The sequence below is a fragment of the Cavia porcellus genome, unplaced genomic scaffold (genome assembly GCF_034190915.1).
Source record: "Cavia porcellus strain 051 isolate PalLab524CR breed Dunkin Hartley unplaced genomic scaffold, mCavPor4.1 scaffold_10, whole genome shotgun sequence".
NCBI lineage: Eukaryota > Metazoa > Chordata > Mammalia > Rodentia > Caviidae > Cavia > Cavia porcellus.
Genome location: NW_026947493.1, coordinates 69,197,103 through 69,223,847, shown reverse-complemented (window position 1 = coordinate 69,223,847; position 26,745 = coordinate 69,197,103). Strand labels below are relative to the sequence as shown.

At 37.0% G+C, this 26,745-nt stretch overlaps 1 long non-coding RNA gene across 2 annotated transcripts in view; it reads left to right on the top strand.

The window, feature by feature from the left end:
- LOC134477923 (uncharacterized) overlaps positions 1-25,640 on the top strand; it is a 203,204-nt gene extending 177,564 nt beyond the window's left edge. For both annotated transcript variants that reach the window (XR_010050238.1, XR_010050237.1), the window contains 3 exons: positions 13,373-13,448; positions 21,202-21,280; positions 24,519-25,640. This is a non-coding gene — a long non-coding RNA (uncharacterized LOC134477923). The remainder of the gene's footprint in view (positions 1-13,372; positions 13,449-21,201; positions 21,281-24,518) is intronic.
- The last annotated feature ends 1,105 nt before the right edge of the window (positions 25,641-26,745 follow it).

Genomic DNA, 26,745 nt, shown 5'->3' with positions numbered 1-26,745 from the left:
TTATACAAAGCAACTAATCTTGCTATTTTGTTCTTCCACTGATTCTGAGGGAATTTTTCCCTTAGAAAGGGGTTAAGATGGAGCAAAGCTTTATCTCAGCGGCATAGTGCCTGCCTGGCAAGCACAAGGTCCTGAGTTTAATTCCTAGTACCTAAATAAATAAATAAAAATAAAAAATAATAAAAGGAACAGCATCCTTTACAATGCTTCCTACTTCCTTCTATAAGTACAGATACATCAGTGTGCACTTTTCATGACTATGAGCTATTTCAACATCCATTTAGTGAGCACTTACTGAAACTTTGTGTAGGTGAAACAATATGGCCCCTCCCTTTAGAAACTGGAAATTTATAAGTTTTTAAAGAATCTGTGGATGGTAGAACAATGGGTGACATATATTTTCCTGAGTATGTTTTTCTGCATTTATTAACATTTCAATAATGATTATGTAGTACTTTTATAATCAGAATTGAGAAAATAAAAATAAAATACACAAAATTAGATCTATGACACATGCAAAAAAAAGAAACAATACAAATTTTGAGAGCATCCTCTCTAAGCTGCGGTGCTAGGCATTGAATGTGAATTTTTAAATATAATCGTGACAATGACTTTATTAATTTAATACTTGTTATGATTTATGTTTGGATGTCCCTCTGAAACCTTCATGAAACCGTAGGCGGGGCCTTTGGAAGGTCATTGTACTGTGGGGGTCTTGCAGCTGGCTGCTGTTGGGAGGTAAGGCCTGATCACACCAGGAGGTCACTATGGGCATGACCTGGGAGGTCTGAAGGCTCCTCCCAGCTGCTGTGCCAGGAGTAGCTGTTCTTATACGGTGCCCTCTACCGTGCTGTCCTGCCGTGGAGCCAGCATACTGTGGACTGAAACATCCCACAAATCATGATTCAGGATAAATCTATTTTAAATTTCAGGTGCTGGGCAGGTATTATGTCTTAGAGATCAGGAAGTAACTTAGTATTATTTGATCCCCATTTTACAGCTAGTGAAACTGAGACGAGATTAGATTAAGTCCCCGATTGTACAGCTGCAAATAGTAAAGTGAAACATCACAGCTACACTAAGTAAAAGCAAATTGAGGATCAAGCATTTTAAAAATATTATTTTAACTGTGTCTATTTGTGGGGTACAATGCATGTATACATGTGGAATGATCAAGTTAGGGTAGCTAACATTTCTATCACTGTAAAACATTTGTTTTTTTACTAATACATAATCATAAGTATTTACAGGATACCATCAGGCAGATTTCCTAATCTTAAGAATTCTGCTTATCATACTATCTTGTAGCTGTATGCAACCAAGTGGTTTTATGCACCTGCATTTACTTGGTGGTATATAGTGTTAGTTTTGGAAGGATTTCTTCTTTCTCTTGATAGAGAATAACTCAGAGCCAAGATCTGTATCTTCCGTGGTGTTAAAAAAGACCCTCAGCTGTGGCAGAAGGTTAGCCGTCTGAACCCCACCCTGGAAATGCCTTGCCTGCCTGGTACAGTGATTGTGTGGTCACTAATGTCTCCTGCTTTCCTGAGGGAGAGCTCAGATTCAGCTATGATTCTTAGCTGGGCTTAGTTTCTTACCATCACTGTGGGACCTCAAATAAATATTATTGTTTTTCATAATAATATTTATGAACCATCTACAGGTTTCCAGCACTGAGGGAAATATCTCAAAGGGGAAAGTGCATGGCATGAAAGTGTTTAGGAAGCTGTGAAAGCTCACACAACTGCTCCCAGGGCTGCCCTGAACCTGTAAAGAGCCTTCAGCCTCCCTGCAGAAAACAGCTGTCAGTCCCCCGGAGACTCGGCCTCATTTTCACTGACTGGGTGACCGTGTGTCAAACTGCACATTTGTTTCTCATTCAGAATTTTGTCTTGGAAGAAATTCTACTTAGGATCCAAAGAATTACTGACCTACTTGAAGTTATTTAAAAATGAAAATCTAGGTTTAATGGCTAATGGTAAACATCAGCCTGCCCTTTGCTCAGCTAGTTTTTAAGTAATTATTCCTTAAGTGCTTTCTTTATGCCAGTATTTCTTGTAGGCATTTCAGATACTGCAAAGGGGACTAAAATGTGATCGCTGGCTTTCAGATAATGATTACTAATGATACCAAAAGAATGAGTACAAACAAAGCAAGAAGAGCTACGTAGACACAAAAGGTAGGAGACGATGGCACATGGACTGTGAATTACCACACAGGTGTGGTTGGCAGTGATGTCTGGGTATAGAGGGATCAGGGAAGGCCTGGATGAAAAGGAGACTACTGTGAAGATACCTCAGGAAGTGAAGGAAGGGTCTCACCCTTACCTGGGGACCAGTAGATCAGGAAGGGTGACCAGCAACAGTAATACTATATACACTGAGAGTGCACAGGAACCCAAGGAGACCAGGGTAGGGGTGGAGTGTGCAAGCAGAGGCATAGCAGGGGTGAAGCACAGAGTGAGGGGGTGGGCTGGTGTAATGGTGTAAGCCGATATGAAGCCTTGGCTTTTCCTTGAAGGGCAATGGGAGCTTTAGGAGAACTCCGAGCAGAAGGGGGACTGGAGACACGGAAGCAGATCTCATCTTGGAGCTACCATTGCTCTCCCTCCCTCATGCCTCTTTCCCAAGGCTCCTCTCTGAGATGCCTTTCTTTATAGTCCACGTCTGTCTCTTTCTGGGCAGCTCCCTTTGGAGTCCAGGTGATACCTTTTTCACTGACTGCAATGGTTGTTCATCTTGAAACCCACAAATCGTGCTATGAATATTCTTCCCTGCTTTTTCTCACCTTCTCTTCTCAAATTTGTTCAGATTTTCCATCACTTCTTCATACAACTCTCTGGATCTCCGGCAGAAACTGACTGTTTTTTTCTTAAGGACTTGTTACTTGGAATTGTAGCAGTTAAGTGGATTCTGTCCTTCCTTAGAGGCACCTTCATATTCTGCTTCAGAGATAATATTTCACTTGTGAGAGAGTCTCTGGATCCCAGGGATATTTTCAGCATCCAGTTACAGTCAAGTTAGCTCTTCATTTTTTTCAGAGGAGTTTGGCCTTGATTAGTTCACAGCCCCCCTTTATGTCTCTTCTGGTCTTCAGGATCTTATTTCCATTACATCCACTTAATCTCTTGTGCACAGACCTCTCCACCGTTCACCTATGGCAGTGTCTCTCTTTCTGTTGTAACATTAGTAAGGCTTCATTTGCTTACTTTCATTCTTAGAGTTCAGTCATGCCCACCGAGGCTAGGGCCTACATCATGGAGCCTCCACGCAGCCTTCCTTCTGGAATTTATCCAGTTTCTGACACAATCTCCGGTATTCCACATAATTATTGTCACGGGTCAGAAAGTCTCAGAAAACCTGAACTTTTCATTCAAGATCAAGGTTGCTTATTGTTATCCCAGTAGAATAATGAAATTAGTAGAACTGTGACCCCTCAGGTTCAACACAAACCTATGCAGGTATTTTTTTTAAGTGGGTATATGAAATAATCTCCTTTAAGAACAAGGAAGCAATATTTTACTGTCTTGAACTGCCAAAACCCATTTTTATGGAATCAAATCCATGAAGAATTGGCTATGGTCCATGCAATATCATGAGTGTTAGAATTTGCATGTGGCCTCTCTAGTTATTTGAACTGTGTGAAAGAAAGATCTGTTGCCAGCCCACTCCCCATTGGCTACTCAGAGAATATTGCTATTCCACTTAGGAATTAGTTTCTTAAAAGAGCCTCAAATTAAGTCTATTTTCAAAGGGTAGAATTTAAAGATGGGGTAGGCTGTTTACTCTCCCAGGACCCTCTCTCTCACCACCATTCCAATTTGATTCTTTTGAAGCATTTAGCCACCAATTTGCAAAGCCCAGCATTATACGCCATTTCTGAAATTCACTAGGTACATATATTACATCTGTATACCTTGGGACTATGAGCTAGCTAGCTGAAAATCCTGCTGAAGTTTTAACTGGAGACATATTTCAACTGGGTCATGGCTATTTCTTCTCAAGAAATTTCATCTGGGCCAGGGTATCCAGGGGTTCTAAGGGACCCACTGATCATACCTTTAGTGGTCGGGAAGGTGAGGTGGGTTAGCTACAGACTGGGCTGCATTTGTGTGCTCATTCGTAGCAGATTGCTCATTCATTCATTGCTCAAATATTGGGCAATTAATCCATTTCAGGAACTAATTTAGGTGCTCAGTTACTGTGATAAACAAGAGCTTAAAATTATGTCACAGCTCTGATAGTCAAACAGATGAAGCTCTCCACTAGTAACTTCTTTGAAAGAGGATTGGGGTCACTCTTTGCCCTAGGAATGAACTTTATTTGCTGGTGTGGCTGAACATTCCAATACTGTACTCTTTCACCATAGTTGTAGTCATGGCAGCAACCAAGCACCTGCAGAAGCAAGTATTGGTAAGAATATCCACATAATATAAACTTCACATGGCCCGAATTAGTTATCATTGTTATGAATATGGGCTAAATTGGTGACAAATGTTCTTTACTGCAATGAACCGAATCATAGAAACTGAATCATAGAAACATCTATAGAAATACAGATTGCTAAAAGCACATTAACAGGGAAATTGCCCTGGGGGCGATCAAGGAGATTTCTCTGAAAAAAATGAAGATGTGTAGGATGAGTGATACAAGCCGAGGGAACTCTATATTGTGAGGCTGGAAATAACACACTTTTCAAAACCTCCAAAAGAATCCAGGATAGCTGGCGGATGCTGAGTGAAGGAGAACAATTCAGGTTGAAGCAGGAACAGTAGGCCAGGGCCTTGCTCTGCAGGGTCTGTGGCTCAGGTTAACTATTTTGCATGCTATTAGAATTGCAAGGCTAACTTATTTTAAAAATACAACATATAAATTATGCTTACATTATTTTTGCTTCTATATTAAATTTTTTCTATATTCTATTTTTAGCAAGTATTGGGAAGCAATTCTATTCTATTTTTTAGCAAGTACTGGGAAGTTTTTTTATTTTAAAAAGCAAAACAGAAAAAAAGGATAGAAATAATACAGGATTTTTAAAAAAGTAAGAAATTAACACTAGTTAATATATTGCATATTGTTATCTTAGAAGTAGTTGTTGAAGTTACAAGATCTAGGCAAAAATAATGAATCAGACATGTTCACCATCACTGGTCACTGGAGAAATGCAAATTAAAACAATATGGAGGAAGAAAGAATGGCTGCCATCAAGAAATCAACTGATAACACTGATAACAAATGTTGGTGGGACTATGGGGAGAAATGAACACTTCTCTGTTGGTGGAGTGTAGACTGGTGCAACCACTGTAGAAATCAGTGTGGAGATTCCTCAAAAAACTAGGATTGGATGTACCATTCAATCCAGTTATTCCCCTTCTGGCTATGTTCCCAGAAAAATTGAATATATGCAGTGTTCTTGAGGAAGGTTTGATCTATGGGAAACAATGACTTTGGGTCTTGGATTTTGAGTCCCTGTATTAACACTTTTATTTATCAATTATCATAATTATTGAGCCTAAAAACGTATAACAAAATTTACCACCTTAACTTTTCAAGTACATTGACTTTTGTAAGTAAAGAGTAAAGCTGAGGCTTGAAAAACCATGCCTTTCACGTCCAATGGTCACAGACTTGAGAATATAAAGACCATTTGCCTGGAAAGATTAACTCAAAACCTTAAGAATGGAGCAAAAATTTTATATAGTCACAGCAGGTCAGAAAGAATCTGCCCAATGATGAAACAGTTAACTTTAACAGCAAAGGAGTAAACTGTGATCCACTGGTTAGGGTGAGAAGGAGACTGTGAGAGAAAGCCCTAACACTTAAAATTAGTGCATTTCTGGAAGGTGCTCAGCACTGACTCCTCCATGAAAGGTCCTGAAAAGAAGGGCAATGCATATCCTACATAAGTGGAGGGATGTCAGAGCAGAAGACCATTTCTGTCTCCTAAAGGAGAGATTGCGATACCATGTGCTTATTTCAAATGCCTACAGCTGATCAAAGGATGACATTCCAGGAATCTCATGTGCAAAAATCACCCCAAAACATAGTGGTATAAAATAAAGCAATGGCTTTAATATGAATTCAGGTTGGAATTCAGGAAGGACTTAGTTCAGTATCAGTTCTGGTAGAGGATCTCAATAATGTTTTGGAATATTGGTCACATACTTGTTTTCCAGACACACAAAAGGGTGAAGGGGAGAAAGAAAAAGGAGATACATTTTCCAGTGGAGATATTTGTTTGTCTTTAAACACTCTTCCTGTGAGTTCATACATCATTTCAATTTGTATCTAACTGACCAGGACTTACCTGTATAGCTATGCCCATCTCCAAGAGATTAGAAAGTGTGACCAAATAAAATAAGCATTCTCTTAATAAAGGGGAAAGCCAAAATAAATTGTGGTAGACAACAATCTTTGCTCTAATACACAAAGAATATTGAATTACCTTGCAAGACTGGTCAACTGGTCAACCTCCTAAATATGAGTTACAGATGATGATGACTTAGACTAAAATGACAGCAGTGCAAATATATAGATGGGTAGATTAATTTCCTAATTAATATTAGGAAGCAAAGTCAACCAGACTTGGTGAGGACCTGAAGGTCTTAAAGATGATATTCAGAGTTCAGACTAAGATGATTGGTGTATGTGTGACAAGCAGGGAGTAGTATCATTTACTGAAATAAGAATAAGAAGGAGAGGACTCTGTTTGGAATAAAATTGTGAATTCCACTTTAGGTGCTTTTGAACCTTCCAAAAGACATTTAAGTAGGTAGTTTAGTATTAAGGTCTAAACTCAGGTCTGAGTTGTAATTATATATCTGTGTATCAGCATATAAAAAGTGATTAAAGACATACTGGTGTAATTTATGATGAGCTAATGAAGTGATCCAAAATTCAGCAAAAGAGACTAAAAAGAAATGCTTCGAAAGACAGGAAACAGGAAGTTCAACTGGCATATAAACCAAGGAAGAAAATAGTCTAAGGAGGGAGGGGAGAGGAAGACTAAATATGTGCACTGGACTTTTGCTGTGGAGACCACTGTAACCTTGGCAAGTGCTGGGAACAGCATTGCACAGGCGAAGGCTGAAGTAAGGTAGACGGAAAAATGGTGACAAGTTTGAGCATACCAGGAAGAACAGCAATATGATAGTGACCGAGAGATAGGGGAGGTAAAGGTCTTTCTTTTCTTTTCTTTTTTATTTTTGTCTTTTTCGTTTTTATCAGTACCAGAGATCGAACTCACGACTGCCTGCTTGCAAGGCAGATGCTTATGCTGCTGAGCTAAATCCCCAGCCCCCGGTCTTTATTTTCAAAAATGAAAATTAATTAGAAATTAAAAAATTTGTTTTCATCTTATCTGTAGTTTAAACTGCAAATCACTGATATTTCTATGAGTGGGAGTTTTAATCTGCATTTAAAGCACCATCAGTATTCTGGTGAGAAATGCACTATCCAGGATGCTTAGTTTTAGTGGAGCATGGCAAAGCTTCTAATAAGAAGCCAGATGCCTGTGTTAACATAATGGATATAAGCAATGGCTTTTCATTGGTGGAAGTAGAAAGTTCAGATATGGATAGGCTAGAAATATTGCAGAGGCATTCCTATCATTGCATAGACAAAGACCCAACCCAAGCCTGTGGCCTGCACCCTTCAGGTTCATGTCTGACCTTTAGTTCTGGAATAGTTCCATATGCAGTTGTTGACCACGTCAGAGTGGAGCTCTCCTGACTCTACTACTGACTCTACTACTTTCCAAAAGGGACCACCACTCAATCCCAAAACATGAATTTTAGAGGAATGCATACTTTTAAATCATGGCAGACACTATCTGTATCTTCCCGAAATATATAAACAATCCAATCAGAAAATGTTATTTTTGAGGCATTTAGAGGATACTTCTGAGAAAAATGCTAAAGGATTGTGAAAACAGCTGTCTTTGAAAAAGAGACCCAAAGAAAAGGGTCAAGGGTACCAGAGATTTTGCTTCTCACTGTGTATCTTTTATATATGTATAACTTCTTAAAATTGTGGTAATTCTGAAAGAAATACAAAATAATATACAATATCTACCAAGGACAAAACTCTCTAACATAAGAAATCTACAAGTATCAACACAGAAAACAAAATAAAGTAGAAAATAGAAAATGACGAGGTGAAGAAGCAAAATGTAACTGCAAACACCCAGCTCACCCAAAATAATGTCAAAGCACAAAGAGATAGAGGAAATCCGAAGCCAATCACTGGAATTTTCTGAAATGATAGCAGCAGAAGTGAAAAAACAAATGTAAGAGGCTGTAGAAAAATTAGTCTCTAAGATGCAAAAATAAATGATGATCAAAATGAGACATTAAAGCAGACACAGATAAAACATAGAGGAACTCAGGAACATGATAGAAACTATGAACGTCCAACACAGAAAAGAAATGGTATCAATGGAACAGATCCAAACAGGAATCCAGGAGATTAAAAACTCCATTGAAAATATGCCCAACAGATGGAATAAAAGGGAGTATAGAATAACAGATCTAGAAGACACAATTGCAGCTATTGATCAGAAAAAGAAAGATACCTTAAAATAGCAAGAAATCATGACATCAGTCCAAAAGTCATAAGATGAAGCAAAAAACAGTAACAGATTGAAGTCCATGAGAAAGGTAGAGACAGCATAAAGGCCATTAAAAACTTCTCAGAAATAATAGCAGAAAATCTCCCAAACATGGACAAAGAATCTGAATAAATGAAGCATATAGTACTCCACATAGCTATAACCAAAATAAATCTACACAAGGCATATGATAATCAGGATTCCAGAAATTCAACACAAGAACAAAATATTAAAAGTATCTTTAAAAAGGAAACAAATCACCTATAAAGGAAAGCCCATCAGAATCCCAGCAGACTTCTTGACAGGAACCCTCTTATCAAGGAGAGCTTGGTATGAGGTATTTCAGTCCCTAAAAGAAAACAATTTTAAACCCAGATTGATGTACTATGCAAAACTACCTGTCAAAATCAACAGAGAAATAAGATACTTCTATGACAAAGAACAACTGAAGAAATTCATGACTATCAAACCAGCTCTTCAGAATGCTCTGAAGAATATATTAGAAAGAGATAATGAAGGTCATAAACACAAGAACACTGATAGAAAGAAGCTACCAGGTAGAGCAAGCAATTAAAAACAGAAAGGGGCCAGGGTTTTAGCTCAGCAATTCAAGCACTTGCTTGGTAAGTGCAAGGTTGTGAGTTTGATCCCTGGTACAGAGATAGAGAGAGAGACAGACAAACAGACAGACAAGAAAATAACATGACAAAAATAAACCAATATGTATCAGTTATAACTATCAATGTAAATGGTCTCAGTTCAAAAATAAAAAGACTGGCAGAATGGATCAAGAATAAGATTCAACAATATGCTGCATTCAAGAAACATTTAATCCAAAAAGAAATTCATAGACTAAATAAAAGTCAAAGAATGGAAAAGTATACTCCAAGGAGAACAGTACTCCAGAAAAACTGTTTTTGCTAGTTCAGGTCTCTTCTAGTTCTGAATGAATTTTAGGAATGTTTAGGTGTTTTTTAATGGGTTTGCATTAAATTTGCATATGTGTTTTTGGAATAGGGCCATTTTCACTATGTTGGTTCTTCCTATCCATATGTAAGGGATATCTTTCCATTTTCTGATATCTTCTTTGATTTCCTTTTTCAGAGTACTGTAGATTTTAGGGTAGAGATCTTTTAAATTCTTTGTTAGATTGATTCCTAAGTCTTTCACTTTTTAAATTCTATTATGAAAGGTGTTGTTTCTCTAATTTCTCTCTCAAGGTGTGTTTGTTGTTTGTGTACAGGAATGGTATCAATTTTAGAGTGTAACTTTGTATCCAGCTGTGTGACTGAATTTGGTTTTTGGATCTAAAAGTCTTCCAGTGGAGTTCTTCAAAACTTCTATGTAGAGTATCATAGTATCTGCAAATAATAATAGTTTAACTTTTTCTTTTCCTACCTTTATTACTTTATTATTTTTTCTTTTGTCTGATTGCTCTGGCTAATATTTCCAGAACTATATTGAATAGGAGTGGGGATAGTGGATATCCTCGTCTTGTTCCTGAATTTAGAGTGAAAGGTTTTAGTTTTTGGCCATTTAGTCTGTCAACTGTTAGTCTATCATAGATGGCTTTTATCAGAGTGAGATAAAGATCATCTATTCCAATTTTCTGTACGGTTTTTATCATGAATGGGTGTTGGACTTTGTGAAATGCTTTTTCTGCATCTATTGATTATGTGATTTTGGTGTGTGGCTCTGTTGGCATGGCATATTACATTTATTGATTTGCATATGTTGAGCTAGCCCTGCATCCCTGGGATGAATCCTACTTGGTCAGGGTATATAATCTTCTTGATGATTATTTTGCATTCTATTTTTTAGTATTTTATTGAGAATTTTGCATTTATGTGCATTAGGGCGATTGGCCTGTAGTTGTCTTTTTTGTTTGGGTTTTTCTCTGATTTTAGAATCAAGATAACACTTGCTTCCAGGAAAGACTTTGGGAGTATTGCTTCCCTTTAAATTTCATTAAAGAGTATCAGAAGTAATGGAGTTGATCTGTCCTAAGTTTGTTATATAATTCAACAGTGAATCCATCAGGACCTAGGAATTTCTGTGTTGGTAAATTTTTAAATTACATTTTCAGTGTCATTGACTGATGTTAGTTAATTTCCAATTTTTAAGTCTTTTTGGTCAACTTGGGTAACTTATATGTATCTAGGAATCTATCTGAGCATTTCTTCTGTGCTTTCCATTTTACCTGAGTAAATGTTCTTGAAGTAGATATTGATTATATTCTTGATTTCCATAGGCTCTATTGTGATTTCACTATTTTCATTCATAATTGTGTGGATTTGAATCTTTCCTTTTTTTTGCTAAAGTTGGCTCAGTGTTTATCAATTTTATTTAATCTTTCGATGAACCAACTCATTTATTGATTGATTTTTCTTCATCCTTAATCCATTAATTTCTGCTCTGATCTTTATAATTTTCTCTGGTGTCTGAGCTTTGAACTCTGAGGATTTGACTTATTCTTATTTTTATAGAAGCTTGAGGTTCAGTTTTATGTTTTTTGAGTTACTTCTGTTTTACTGATATGAGAATCCAATGCTATAAATTTCCCTCTTAAGACTGCTTTCATTACACCCCATAAGCTCAAGAATGTTGTGTCTGCATGACCATTTAATTGTAGATTATGTTTAATTTCTTCTTTAATTTCATCTGTGACTCATTGTTCGGTAGGTTATCATTTAATTTCCATGTGTTTATGAGGTTTTTGTGGTTTCTTGTGTCACTGTTTTCTAATTTAATTACACTATGGTCTGATAAACATGTTTTGTGAGATAATATGTAGTCTATTTTTAAGAGCATCCCATGCACACCTGAGAAGATTGTGTATTATGTAGACACCTACTAAGTTCATTTGTTCATAGGCTTGGTTTAGTTCTGGTATTTCTTTGTTGATTTTTTTTTGGTACTGGAAATTGACCTCCTCACCACCTCACACTTTCCAGGCATGTGCTGTGATGCTGATCTATATCCTGGACTCTTGGTTGATTTTTTGTCCAGTTGATCTATTAGTGACAGTGGGTATTAAGGTCCCCCATTACAATTGTGTTAGTGCTTATTTGACTTTTCCATGTTCACGGATATTTGTTTTCTATAGTTGGGAGCACCAGTATGTGGTACGTATATATTTATGATTGTTATCTCTTCTTCTTAACAGGAGTATTCCCCTTAACAACTATGCAGTGAACTTCTTTGTCTCTTTCTATGAGTCTTGGCTTGAAGTTTACACAGGCTGCAAATAGAATATCCTCCTCTGCTTTTTTCTAGGTTTTTGTAACATGACATAGTGGTTTCCATTCTTTGACTTTCAATCTATGAAAATCTTTTGAGTTAAATGTATTTCTTGTATGCACCATGTGGTTGGATCTTGTGTGTTGATCCATTCTTTTCTTTGATTGTTGAATTGAGGCTGTTTATATTGGTGGGTGCAACTTATATGTATTGGCTTATCATTTTCATATTCTTTTTCTGCCACTGGTTCCCTGTCTTTTTCTTCTTTTTAATTGCTTGCCCTCCCTGGTGGCATCTTTCTATTGGTGCTCGTGGAATTATGGACTTTGTTATCTCTTTCTAAAAATCCTTCAGGACATTTTGTAGAGCTGGTTTGGTGGTCATGGATTTCTTCACTTGTTCTTTGTCATGGAAGTATCTATTTCTGCATTAATTCTGAAATGTAACATTGTGGGGTGCATCAAGTTGGGTTGGAGATCTTTCTCTTTCAGGCCTTGAAACACTTCACTCCAAGATTTCCTAGACTTAATGGTGTTTGCTAAGAAGTCTGCTGTGATGCTGATGGGCTTTGCTTTATAGGTAACTTGTTTCTTTTCTCTAACAGCTTTTAATATTTTGTTCTTGTGCTGAATTTTGGTACTGGGATGTTGATTATTGTATGCTTTGGTACAGATTTATTTTGGTCATTGTTGCCTCTGATTTATCATGTGTAAAATAAAGATGTTAAGACTCCTTCTTCATAGAGTTGAGAGGATCAAATAAGTAGCTGAAAGAGTGCATGCCATGCAGAGTCTTTACATGAATCTTTCAAAATGAATTTTTCAGATCATTTTCTTTATTAGAGCACATGAGACAAAACAGAGAGATAAATGAAGGGAAATGCAGTTGAAGCACGTAGGAAGACAAAGGGTGACCATGCTAGGTTTGGGAAACTGCACAAGAAGGCAGAAAAGAAACAGTGAAGGACAAAGCAAAAGATTACCAAAGTGAACCAGAAAGATTAGAGACTGTTCAGTTGCCTGACAATATCATAAAATCAAGAGAGATCGTTGAAGAAAGAGAGAAAGAAAATGAATAGAACAGAAGAAAAATAAAGGTAAAAACCTAAATAACCTAAAAAAAATCTAGACAGAAAAGTGAAAATGAAATAAACAAACAAATAAAAGAGTAATGTAATTCCTCTGGTGTCCAGAGTTCTGTGGTGGTGTCCAAATCAGAATCCAAAATTGTTGGATAACTCTGCCAAGTCTGCAGTAGGATTAGTGCTGGTATGGGGCTTATCTTGGCCTCCGGATGTGGGAGCTGGGGCCGGAGTCCTCAGTCAGTAACGTTCTGTATGTCCCTAGGCTGCCTGCCCCCTCCTTACCCTGTTGGTCTCTGTATTGCTCTCCCAGCTGCTGTGGCACCCTCAGACAGCGACAGCCCGGGGCCTGTCCCAGTGCAGTGTACAGTTGGCTACTTCCGCTCCTTGAGCCTCCCCTGTTCCACCTTCACTGGCTCATCTCAATCCTGTGGCTTCTTGCAGGACGGATAGAGGTGTTGCTGTTGCCCTGGAGACAGCCCAAGGCTGCTTGGTCTCCCTTCAATTTCCTCTCCTGCAGGTGAGTACTGACCTCTCAAGGCTGTGTAAATCCTGTGCGGTTATGTCCCTCTCTCAACCCAGTGGTCTCAGGGCAGGAAGGGTGGTGCACTGCCTCCTCTGTGGCCCTTAACCTTGTTGTCACTGGGGTTCCATTTATCCACTAGTGCACACAATAGGAAAAAAACAAAACATAACAAAACACCTGGCAACCTGTCGCAGAGGGAAGTTTTCTGGTCCCTTACTTCTTTTTGTGCTCGTGAAATTTGTTGTTTTCTCTACATCGTCCTCTGTGTGAAGGAAAGAAGCAAGGGACCTTACATCTGAAATCTATCCTGTGTGGCAGGAGTTAGCCACACTTTTGTAGCTCATCAGTTTCTTGGAGATTTCCCAGTGTGGGATTCTTGCCCGCCATGCCCAGGGCAGTGCATCTTGCAATGCTGTGGGCTAGTTTGCTGTCGTATAAAGCCCTATGTCTATGTTTTGTTTGACCTGCAAGCCTCTTATTTCAGGTTGACCTTGGCATCAGGATGTATGGCTCTCTCTTTCTTCCAGTACCCATGTTTTTAGTTGATTTTCTCTGAGTAGCTCCAATGTGGCTTCTCCTCTATTCAGCCATGTTTGTCCCCTAAAGAGGATTTTAAAAAGGGTTCTATGATAGAAGCAAAACTGTGTGTTGCGATCCTGGACACTAAATCCATGAGAAGAAAATCTGTGTTACCTGCAACATATCTAATAGAAGGAGAGAGTCATATCATGATGAAGACTGACTCAGCTGACATTGCTAGAGAATATTTCCAGCTTTATGAGGAGGAGGCTTGTTGATTAAAGCTAAACATACGTTTTTTATCACATGTTTGAGGTTGTTTATTAAATTTAGACAGACATTAATGCTCCGTTGGTGATGAATTTAGTTTTAAACATATCTCTTTCTAGTATAAATCTCAGATAAAACACGTACAAAAAAATTGATTCTATGCAAAAATTCCCCACATTTGCTCACAAGCACTGATTTCCAGAAAGCAGTGACTATCTCTGGAAAGTCATCCTTATCTATTTGCAAAAAAAAGTAGAGGAAAGCTTGGGTTTTATAGCCTTGAGCAGGAATGACTCCAGGTGAGTGAACTTTATACATTCAAAGAGATTCCTTGGGTGGTCAGACAGGAGATACATCACCCCACAGAAGGAATTAGTGCTTAAATGGAAGGGATCATAGCCTGTTTCAATAGCCTGACCAAGAAAAAATTTGAGCATAATCATAATCATGTAAACACTGAATATTGATGTAACTAAAATTTGTGATCTAATTCTATTGGGAGGTAGGGGAAGAAAAGTGCATGCCAGGATGTGGGGTAGTGTTAGGTTAATTAATGCCTCATATTTCATTTTATAATTTGGATGGCTTAATTTTAAAAGTCAGGGAAAGTAAATGTCAATACAGTATTTAAAAGTATATGGTTGCATATACTGGAAAATCCTAAAATGTTGAAAGCAATTGTCTCTGAGGAACAGGAATTGGGATGGAGAGATAGGGCAAGAAATTATGGTGGCAGAATTGGATTTTATGAGCCATAAACATGTTAATTTGATGAATTAAATGAAAATAGTGCTCTGGAGGATACAGATTTAATTGATAACAAATATTTACCTTAGAGAAAGGGATGAGATTGGGAAAGGAATGGTAAGTACTGAAATTTTTTCTCTTGCTTTCAAATTGTCTAAATTTTTAATAGTTAGAATATATTCATATACTACTTCTATATTTAAAACAAAGACAATGATATATAGGTGAAAGAAATAACAGGAGAATCTATTACAGGAAGAAATAACATTTTATAATTCTCTACCAGTTGCTAAACAATATGAATAAAAAGAGATTCACAGTTTACAGAGTAGACGATAGTCTAATTTGGGGACATCAAATCTAAAAAAAAAAAAAAATCTTAAAAAATGCCAGAGAAAAGTAAATTTGTATATTGAAAAAAGTAGCAAAGTGATTTTGTATTTGTCAACCACATTGATTTTGAGAAAAGGATAGAACGTGATCTTCAGAGTTCTAAGGAAAAAATCTGAAATAAAAAATCTGATCAAATAATTATTTAAGTATGAGAGAAAATAAAGATTTGGAATATTTGATAATTCAAGAGGCTTTTTACCCACAAAATTCTTCCAAGAATATTAATAGTGAAAGAGTCCAACAAATTGAAGAATCCCAAAGGAAAGCAAAGTGCATGAAAAAAAAAATAATAAGCCAAGAATCAAGTAAAGATATGGATACTAAAAGAACAAGATGAAAAAGTAATCTACGGAACTGGGAGTATAGATCAGTATTAGATCATTTGCCTAGTATGTGTGAGGTCCTTATTTGATTCCCAGAAACACACACATACACACGCCAGAAGCACAAAAGCCACAAATCCTGTGTCTAAATACATTGGTGTGATAAACATACAGTGACATCCATTAAAAGTGTACAAACAGCAGCTGATAAGTCCATACTATTTTGAAAGGTGTTAATACATCTCTCTTTTTTTGCCAAATGCAGTTTTTGCCAAAATGAAGTATGGAATTTGAGTAGCCCAGTGCATAATCTTGATTCTATATATTTTTATTATTTATCATTATTTTTAATAAAGAAAATAAGTAACCCCCCATAAATATATATGGAAAATTCACACACAAATGCATGGATGACATATTAAGTCATAAAAGAAATCTTAAATCATTCTAAAATCAGAAATTGTACCAGGTACACTCATTTTAATAAAATCAAAATTTATGTAAAATGGATAGTTAAAAAATGTACATTAAAACTATAGAAAACCACAGACTCTAAACAATAGAAGACTAGATGAGAACTGTACACTTTTAAATTTAAAATCTATTTCATATATATTTTGAGAGCTAGATTAATACAATTATAAATGCTAAACTTTTAAATAATAGAACACACAATATAATAAAGCTCATAGGATTCAGGTGAAATTCTAGTCAGAGGAAAATTTATAACCATAAAGTCAAATATTATAAAGTAATAATGACTGAAAATAGGTTAAACAATCTTCAAGTAAATAAAAATTTAAAAATAGCAACAAAATAGAATTGAAAAAGTAGAGCAGCATTTTGAAAGATAGACTCACTAATGAATTATGGTAATATTAAAAAATTATTTATGACAACCTTTTGCACATGAGATTAAAAATATGACTGAAACACAAATAGGAAAAGGGTAAGAGTTCATAAAAACTAAGAAAAGAGATTGAATGTTAACTTGTACAATTTATACAATATATTTTTGAGGTTGTATGAAATGAATAATTTAAAAAAGATGTAGATTATAAGAAAGTGATTTAAAAACCAGGAGAAAAATTAATAAATAAAAATAACAGAAAATTTTTTAAAAAAATTTTGTTTAAAAGGAAAAAGAGAAAAAACAAAACAAAACAAAGCGGTGTAAGGGTACAAGTAATACAGAACAAAGTTGGTCAAGAAGCTAGTACTAAAAATGGTAAGAAATGGCTCACAAGATGAAGTACTCACCTGGGGAATAGCTGGATTGAAAGGGACCCCCAAGTTCTAGTTTTCTGAGGAATCTCTGTACTGGTTTTCATAGTGGTTGTACCAGGCTACACTCCCACCTACAGTGGAGGAGGATTCCTTTTTTCCCGCAGCCCCACCAACATTTGTTATTGGTTGATTTCTTGATGACAGTCATTTTTTCTGGAGTTAAATGGAATCTGAGTGCTGTTTTAATTCGCATTTCTCAAATGATTGGTAATATTGAACATCTACTCATATTTATTTGCCATTTGTATTTCTTAGTCTGAGAAGTGTGTGTTCATCTCAGATGCCTGTTTTTGAATGGGCTCTTTGAATTTGGGCACCTGATGTTTTTCAATTTTCCATATATTCTGGATATAAATCCTTTCTCTGACTGACAGTTGGCTGATATTTTTTCCTGTTCTGTGGCTTCTCTTTTCTCTTTGTTGATGATTTCTTTTGATGTGCGAAAACTTTTTAACAAGATGAAATCCTAGTTGTTGATTCTTTGAAGTATTTCCTGTGCAGTTGGGGTTTTGTTTATGAACTCTTTACCTTCCTCCATGTCTTCAAGATTTCCACCTATCTTGTCTTCCAGTAGATTTGTGTTTCTGTTTTAATATTTAGATCTTTGATCCATTTTGACTTTAATGTATGGTGATAGACATGGGCCTAGTTTTAGCCTTCGGTATTTGAAAGCCAGTTTTTCCAGCACCATTTATCAAAGAGGCTGTCTTTTCCAGTGAACATGTTTAGCACCTTTTTCAAAGAGGTGGCTGAGTGTCTTTGTAGTCATGTTTGCATCTTATAATCTGTTCACTGATCCTTAGGTCTGTTTTTTTTGCCAGTACCATGCTGATTTTATCACAGTAGTTCTGTGGTATAATTTCAAGCCTGGGTGACGCTCCCTGCCTTGCCAGGAATGTCTTTGCTATTAAGGTCTCTTCTGCTTCCAAATGAATTTTAGGCATGTGTCCTTTAGATCTGTGAGGTATGCTAATAGTATTTTAATCCAGATTGCATTAAATCTGTATAACAGTTTTCAGAATATGGTCATTTTCACTATGTTGGTTCCTCTTATTCAAGAGCAGGGATATCTTTCCATTTTCTAATAAGAGTTTTAAAGTGTTTTTAAAGACTAGAAGAAATCTAAAGCAAATATCATAGTGAAGGTAAAGCATTAGAAGTGTTTGTAAGAAGACTGAGGTGTTAGACTTTGTACTGGAGATTCTAGACTTGGGCTAAGATGAAAAAACAGTATTCAGAAAGCAAAGTTAACATTTACAGCAAAAATGATTTTTATTTTTAAAAATCCAGGAGCAATAACTGGAAAGACTTAAAACTAATAAGGTATCTATGTAAAATGGCTATATGGCTTATGAAAAGTAATTAGGTAATGAAATTCGGCAAACTGAATATAAAAATAAATACAATTTATTTTTAGCTCTGGCTGAGGTTATGAGTTCTATCACTGCTGAGAGTTACCCAGCTCAAAGACACGGAAGAATGAAAGCTTTGCAGTTCAACACTGAAGACATGATTTCTTTGATGTGAGAGACTTTAGAAGATCACTTGGAGACGCTAATCTATGTTTTAGGGCCCAGGGAGTAGGTGTTTGACACCCACTTGTGTAATCTAAAGATATAACAAAGCTACACATGTTTCTAATTGTCATATATGTATTTGGAAATCTTTAAGGAAACATCTTACACAAAGGTTGTTTTGACATGGGGGGGATTGGACAGGATGACATAAGGAGAATATGAACTTTATTTGAGTTATTGGAAAGCAATAATATAGTGTCTCACCAATGAAGACATACTAAAAATTTGAATGTTTAAATTATCAATATCTGAAAAGAACAGAATTTCCAGGTCTATAAATTCATTAAGACACACTACTTCTAGTAATGAAGTGCTTTCTAAGGTTTGAAGCCATGATTCAGTTCTGTACAAAGGTTTTATTTTTTATGATATGTTTTTTAATAAAATTAATTTAAATCATATATATTTATATCATTGTGAAATATTTACTGTCAAAATTCAAATAATAAAGAATAATATAATTTAAATTAATGTTATTTTTCTCCTCTTTTTCCTCTGGTCATACACCTCTCCTCGGAAGTAATCATCATTATCTGTTTAACCCATGTTATGATTTGGATCTTAAATGTTTCTCAAAATCTCACTGGTGCCCAGAGGCAGAAGACTTTAGCTTTGACATCATATGTGAATGGATTAGTCTGATTATAGATTCATAATTTAATGGTCTATGGGCAGGGCCTAGTTGGAGGATGTAGGTCTCCTCTGGTGATGTGTCTTTGAGAAATATTTTATACTGTCTTTGCTTCTCTCTCTGTCTTTTGCCTCTCTCATTCTATGTGCTTCTGTCTTTCTGTGTGTCTGTCTGTCCTCTTCCTGGCTGCCATGAAATCATCAGCTTTGCTCTGCCGCACACTTCTGTCATGATCACTAAAGTGACCATGGAGTAAGTCTTCTGCATCTGTGAGCTAAAATAAATCTTCCGCTTTTAAGTTGACTTTCTTAGATATTTTGTCTCGGTGATTAGAAGCTGATGAACACAGTGTGTATCCTGAGATAATTTTTGTGCACTTGCATGCATATTTCTATGCATTTAACACATTTATGTAAATTAGAGCCAGGTGCACATGCTATTCTGCAGTTTACCATTAAAGAATGAGATCAGTGTAATACTTGGCAACAATTATCAAGTGTATCTAGTAAATACAAAGAAATTAAAATACACATAAAAAATGTTAGCCTATGCCTTTTATCCTTGCATTCAGGAGGCTGAGGCAGTAGGATTGCCATGAGTTTGAGGACAACCTGGCTGTATAGTGAGTTCAAGGCCAGCCTCAACAACATGGTGAGACCCTGTCTCAAAAACAAAATAAAGCAAAACAAAAGAAAACAAAAATGCTAAATATCCACATCAAAATATAATTTAGAAAACATACAAATTGAAATGCTGAAGAACTGTTTTTGTTTTTGTTTTTGAGACAAAGTCTCACTGTGCAGTTCAGGTTGGTCTTGAACTCACTTTGTAGCTTAGGCTGCTCTTGAACTTGCAACGATCCTCCTGTCTCAGCCTACTGAGAGCTGGGATTATAGGCATGAGCCACCATGCCCAGCTCTGTAGAACAAACTTTTAATATAAAATATTGTTGTATGACTACTAAATATATTTTATTCAGTTTTGATGTGATATCTATCGTTCTGATGATCATTCATGAATATGAATATGCTGAAATCATCTTAATTTGGCCATAAACAGCAGGAAATATTTTGTTGATTATTTTTGCAGAAATTAAACAATAACACTAAATGATATCACGTATTCTTTGAAAAATAGAAGTTTTAAAAAATCACTAAAGTTATAGTATATGCAGTAATTGAAATTATTTTAGAAAAAGTAAGAAAGGCTATTGCTAAGCTTTTTTCCTTATTTTACGTATCTACTTACTAAAGTGCCAAAATGTTATGATATACTTTGCATAGTGAAATAATTAGTAAAGATATGCAAATTATCAAATCTATGCTCTTGCACACTTAACCTTTAATGTGTTTATGGTGTACATGTGTGTGTCATGAGCACATAACAGCTTTCTTTTTAAAATTTCAATATGTAATACAGCATTATAACTAATTTTCCGGCTGTGCATTGGATCTCTACATTTATTCATCCTACACAACTGCAAGTTTATACACTTTTAATACACTGCCCCCATTTCTTCCCCTGCCTCATTCCTGGTAACACGTCTTTCCTAGTCTGTCTGTCTTTCTTTCTTTTCTTTCTTTCTCTCTCTTTCTTTCTTCCTTCCTTCCTGAAAGGATTTTGCCCTGGATGGGACACTGCAGGGTGGGAGGCTGGGAGGCGGAACCAAGGGGCTCTATCTTGAGGTCATCTTCCCCGTCCCCAGGCAATTTACCTTGGTTCAAAATGAATTCCAATGGGCTACTTGTGCATCAGTAATGCCCCTTAGGCACCACCCCAGACCAAAGCTATATGTAGGCCCACGTGTCCAACAGAGAAAGCCAGGCCCCGGCGGTCATAGAGCTCCTCTCTGCAGCCTTAAAATAAAGGCCACTTTACTTTATATTCTGTCTTCTAACCATGCTGAAAACTCTTTCCCTCCCTTCCTTCCTTCCTTCCTTCCTTCCTTCCTTTCTTCCTTCCTTCCTTTATTCCTTTCTTCCTTCTTTCTCTTTCTGCAGAGTTTCCCTATGCAGTTCAGACTGGCCTGGAACTCACAAAGCTCCTCCTGCCATAGCCTCCTGAGTGGGGGGATTATGGGTATGTGCCATCAGGTTTGGCCCTGCTCTCTTTCTATGCATAAAACTTTTTGGATTCCATATATAAGAGAGATGATGTAACATTTTAAAGTAGCAGGAGACACCTCCAGACTTAAGGTTGTACACCTACCCTAGATAAAAATGCCTGGTGTCTATTGAGGGCCTTTAGATAGACCCTCTGTAGAGTATCTCACTATGACCCCCTTCAGCCTAAGGAAGCCACTTTGGTCATTGCGCATTACTCTCTCGTGGCAGTCCATGGTACTTCTTCAGAGAGGGGAATACTACAGGCAGCTAAGTTAGACAGAACATTATAGGCAGTCAGATAGGGCCGGGCTCTCAAAGGAACCAATGCAGAAGACCAGATACCTTGCAACAGTGGGGGAGACAGACACCTCCAGCTGTGGGCCAGGCCTCAAGACAAAAGATCAAGCAAGCAAGCAAACAAACAAACAGAAAAAGATAAAAACAAGTATACCCACATACTTCCTATGGATAAATAACAGGGATTGATACTATAAATAACTATCAATCACCTTGAGGAGCCACTAACCCAACCCCCTACAGGAAAAGGCCCTGTTCCGTATTCATGCCCATTTGCTACATGACTTGATTCCCAATTTGATCCTGATTTAATCAATTTTACCTGAGAAATTACACTCAATCTTATTGATTGGCCGTAGTTCTGTCCCACCTCATGCCCACCTTGTAATTTTCCATTCTCCCCACATTAGACCTGCCTCACACTGTGGCTTTGCTCTGTAAAATCCCTAGAAAAGTCACTTGGGATCCTTTCTGTCTCTTGGACAGAAGCTTTCTTTCTTTCAGTAAATATATTGTGCTCTAACATAAATAAATAAGTAAATAAAATAAAGTACCAGGAGACAAAAATCAACATACAAAAGACACATTGTACTTCATCAGTAGCAAGTTACTTGAAAAAGAAATCAAGTAAACAATTCCATTATAACAATTTAAAAAATAATGAAATCCTTAGGAACAAATTTAACCAAGAAAGTAAAGTACTACAATGAAAGCTATGGTTCATTGATGAAAAAAATTGAAGAAGATACAAATAAGTGCAAAAGTATCCCATGTTTGTGGATTAGAAGAGTTAATATGGAAAGATATTCCATGTGGTTTACAAGAATTAATATAATTAAAGTGTCTATTCTCTTTAGCAGACACACAGATTCAATGCAATCTATCCAAATCTCAATAGTAATGAGGAAGACGCAGGACAAACAATCCCAAAACTTAGTTACATAGTACTTCAAATATCCCAAAAGCCAAAACAATCTTGAGAAAGCAAAGCAAATTTGGAGGGATTACACTTTCAGATTTTAAACTGTATTACAAAATTATAGTAATCAGAGCAGTATGACCCAGGCATAAAAAGAGATAGAGAAATATGGACTAATGAAGTAGAATTTAAAACCTGGGGGAAAGAAAGTCAAGTATTTACAGTCAATTATTTTCAACAAGGCTACCAAGAAACACAGTGGGGAAGGGTTAATTTCTTCACCCAGTGGTGTTGGGAAAACTGGATATCCACATGGGAAAAAGTGCAATAGGATATTTTTCTTAAACATTCAGAAAAATCAACTTGACATGGATTACATAAGATTCCATAAGATTACATAAGATTCCAAACCATAAAATTCCTAAAAGAAATGGGATAAGGCTCCTTGATTTTCCCTTGCAATGATATTTTATGTACAACATCAAAATTTCAGGCAACTAAAGCTAAGGTAAACCAAAAAGCTTCTGATTATGCTAAAAAACTCCAGAAGAGAAAAGGGAACAACTAAAAAAAAGCAAAAGTAACCCCAAAAGCAGCTGAAGAATTAGGAGAAAGGGCTTGTAAACATATATCTGATGAAGGGTTAACATCCAAAATACATAGGGATGCAGCTCAGCAGTAAATATAATGGAAAGGAAAAAATGAAATATGCAATTAAAATGGCAAGGGGGCCTGAATAAACATTTTCCTAAAAAAGACATTAAAAACACTCAACAGGTATGTAAACATGTGCTCAATATCATTAGTTATCAGTGAGATGCAGGCAAAAGCAACGAATTGATGCCTGGAATCATCATGGACATCAGTGGACATGTGAATAAAGAAAATGTGGTACATATATACGATGGATTATTAATCATCATTTTAAAAACAAAGAGATTACTGTCATTTATGACATCAGATTAGATTTTATTGGAGGACATTATGCTATCTGGATGTTCTACATTTTCTTTAACTATTCCTCTATTACATATCCAATATTTAGGTTACCCTCAAATTTTTATTGCACTGAACATTTTTATACTACATATGTTGGATTACAATTAAAATACACAGATGGGGTGGGACAGAAGTGGCTTCTTAAAAGAATATCATGCTAGTGTTACTGAGGGAAGATATATGCTTTAGGTGTTAGATCTAGTTTGAGAATGACCATTCTTATAACCTGTGAATGGGTAAACCTTGGTTTTTAAACAGTATGAAACTGAACTGAATATAAATTCACATACGCACCTTTGTTAATGTGAGCAGTCAGAAAAAACAAAGTGGTATATTGATAGCATTCTTCCTGGGGATGATGGGAGGCATTCAGCTACTAAGGATGACTGAAGATATTATCTGTAAAAGTTCTGTGTGTGAAACCACACAACTTGATTATTTCAGTGGATGTTAATTCTACCCTTGAGTCTGAGATCTGTTGATTCAGTTCTAAGAACTCAAGGTCTTGCTTTAGGGGTCCCCCACCGGGCTTGGGAGTTCTCTTTGCCAGCTCTTTACCTTCATTGACTCCCTCCTCAGCACTCTGGTGGCTTGGCTGGAGTGGTGACCTGTTGCTGTGGCCTACAAGGCCGGGCCCTCCTATCTCCGATGGGGTGATGATCCCACCATTCCTCAGCTCATGGAGAATGTCTTGCAGCTGTCTGAGGAATACAGATCATTAGTGATTTTGGCAGGACAGTGTTGGAAGCACAATGCTAAAGATGAAAGGTCAGTTTTATTTAACTGATGAAAACAATGAGTAGCAGATTAAGCTAGTTTTCTGGTAAACAGTGCCATTATTTTCCAGTAAATAGTGTCAAGATGCCTTGATGAATAACATACATGGAGATAAAGAAGAACATCTCTCAGTGATGGAAAATTAGGTATCTCCATAAAATCAAATATGCCTTCAGTTTTCTTCCTGCTATGATCTGTTCCCTAAAACATTTACCAACAGGTCATTTGGTCGTCCTCATGGAAAAAATGAAGTATGCTCTGCTGAAGACACAGTCCACAGAGATGCGCCAGTCTGAAGACTATTCTTTTCATCTGTCTGAAGTGTTAAGACACCAAAACAAAGCAGTGTGTTCCGTGCGACTCCTGCTTTGCCCACCCGTCTGCGGAAGCTCAGACGTGGGGCGGAATGCAGGAAGAGGAGAGCCAGTCTAATAAAAATCGAATGCAGCATACCAACCCATCAGCATCCTTCACTGAAAGATGGAAGACGTAGTTCTGGCCTGCTTCCTTGCATATTTTTGAAGCACATATTGACAGCCCAGGCTCAGAAGCAGAGCCGCTGTATTTAAGACAGGGAGCTACATAGTCCTGGGTCACTGGAGAGGGAGAATCCCCATAGGGACCAAAGGTCTCTAAGACAGTATGATGCCGAGGGTGTGCGTGTAAAGAAGAATATAAATTCTTCCAACGGGTTCAAGTACCAGTTAATAGTTTTGTTTAGTTTAATAAGTAATTATTGTTGGGTGAAGTTCTACTAACTTTAGTGAAAGTATCAGTCACAGTCATGTTTGTTATACCTTAAGCATTGAGCTCAGTACTTTCCAGGGATAATTAGATTAAAATTTCAAACTAACTCTATGGTGTAGGAATGGAAAGAGAGGTCAGTGAACGTCATGTGACTTGTGCTGCGATTTGAACCCAGGTGGTATATAACTCACGGGCCACCCTGTAATCATCATATCTAACCCCTGGACTATCTCCTGGCGGCCTGAAGCAACCACCTCCAAACTTTTGTGATATTGTGGTGATGGATTTCTTTTCTTTTAACCCACCCTGACTTCCCCTAAAGGGCTCTGTATGGTATAAAGAAATTAAAGGAAAAACTTGAACCAATTAAATGTGTTTTTTCCCATTTATTTTTAGCATTTTGCAACGCCCCTGGAGATATTTGGAGACACCCAGCTGAGTTCTGAAGCAGATAGGAGTGCACTGGCCCGTGACCTTCACTGAATGAATTTCCTGAGCACTTATGATGGCTAGGTTTTCCACTTTAAATATTTTGAAAGATCTCGAGGCCCCAAAACAGAAAGAGAGAAGGGGAGCGAGCCAGCTAGCGAGCTGGCCAAGGTGAGGGGAATCCAGCTGCTTACTCTGTCTGGTTTGTTGCCTCAGATGTGAAGAGAAAAAATATTTTGAAACTATTTCTTAAAAAATGGAGCTTTTTGGACACCAATGCAGAACTATTTTTGATCTTTTGGCCTTGTTTTTGTTGAAACGATATATTGTTTTATAAGCAGTGCTGGGCTCCAGCACCATATTTCTGCTGACATAGCTATTATTATTTCATAGTTTCAGCATCTTCTCTGGTAACTCTATGCATAATTTAAAAAGCATCTAGAGAAGTGTGCGCACACGTGCATGCACATATGTGTGTGATGGGAGTGCAGCGGGGAGGGAAATTTCTCAGGGAAGCGCTAGGTGGGGCATTGAGTCCGTTCAGATTTTTCTGAGCATGGAGAGCAAAGTGGAGGTGCCAAAAATGCTGGGTTTTAGAATGAAACCAGTTTGTGCAGCAGAAACAAGGGGATCCTGGTAGAAAGAAATGAGGAGAGTTGGGCGTGGCCTGTAGGAGAGCAAAGGCTTTGAGCCCTCTTAGTGTGAGAATTCTTTTCCTCTTGGAATGTTCCAGAAGAATTCTCTTAACTAGTTTCCATTTTTCTTTCCATTTTCCAAGTGGAAATAAGAATGGGAGATAGGACTTTATTGCCTCATGGCTTTTGAAACCCTGACAGGTTTGGTTGAAATTACTAGGCAATTTGTATATTAACCAGAAGACAGAAATCTAGTATTTCGCCAATACTTCTGACATCATTAATTTGCACACTTCTGATGTGCTACGATTTAGAAGCACTTTTGTGTAATATTTTCCTTTGATTCTTTTCTCAAATTCAGGAAAACCATGGCAAGCAGTATGGTCTCCATTTAATGTAGGAGAAAAATGAAACTCAGGCAAGTTAAAAGATTCTGTGAATGGCTCACACCTGCAAAGTATTGAATCTGAGACAAGACTCGGGTCTCATCTTGAGCTTTATGCCAAGATGCCAAGTATGCCAGGATCCCTCTAATCACTTAAATATGGCATTTATACTCTGTGATTTGAATATAAAGAAAATCTAGAAAATATAGAAAAATCACCACTAATCACATCTATTGGAGATACTATTATT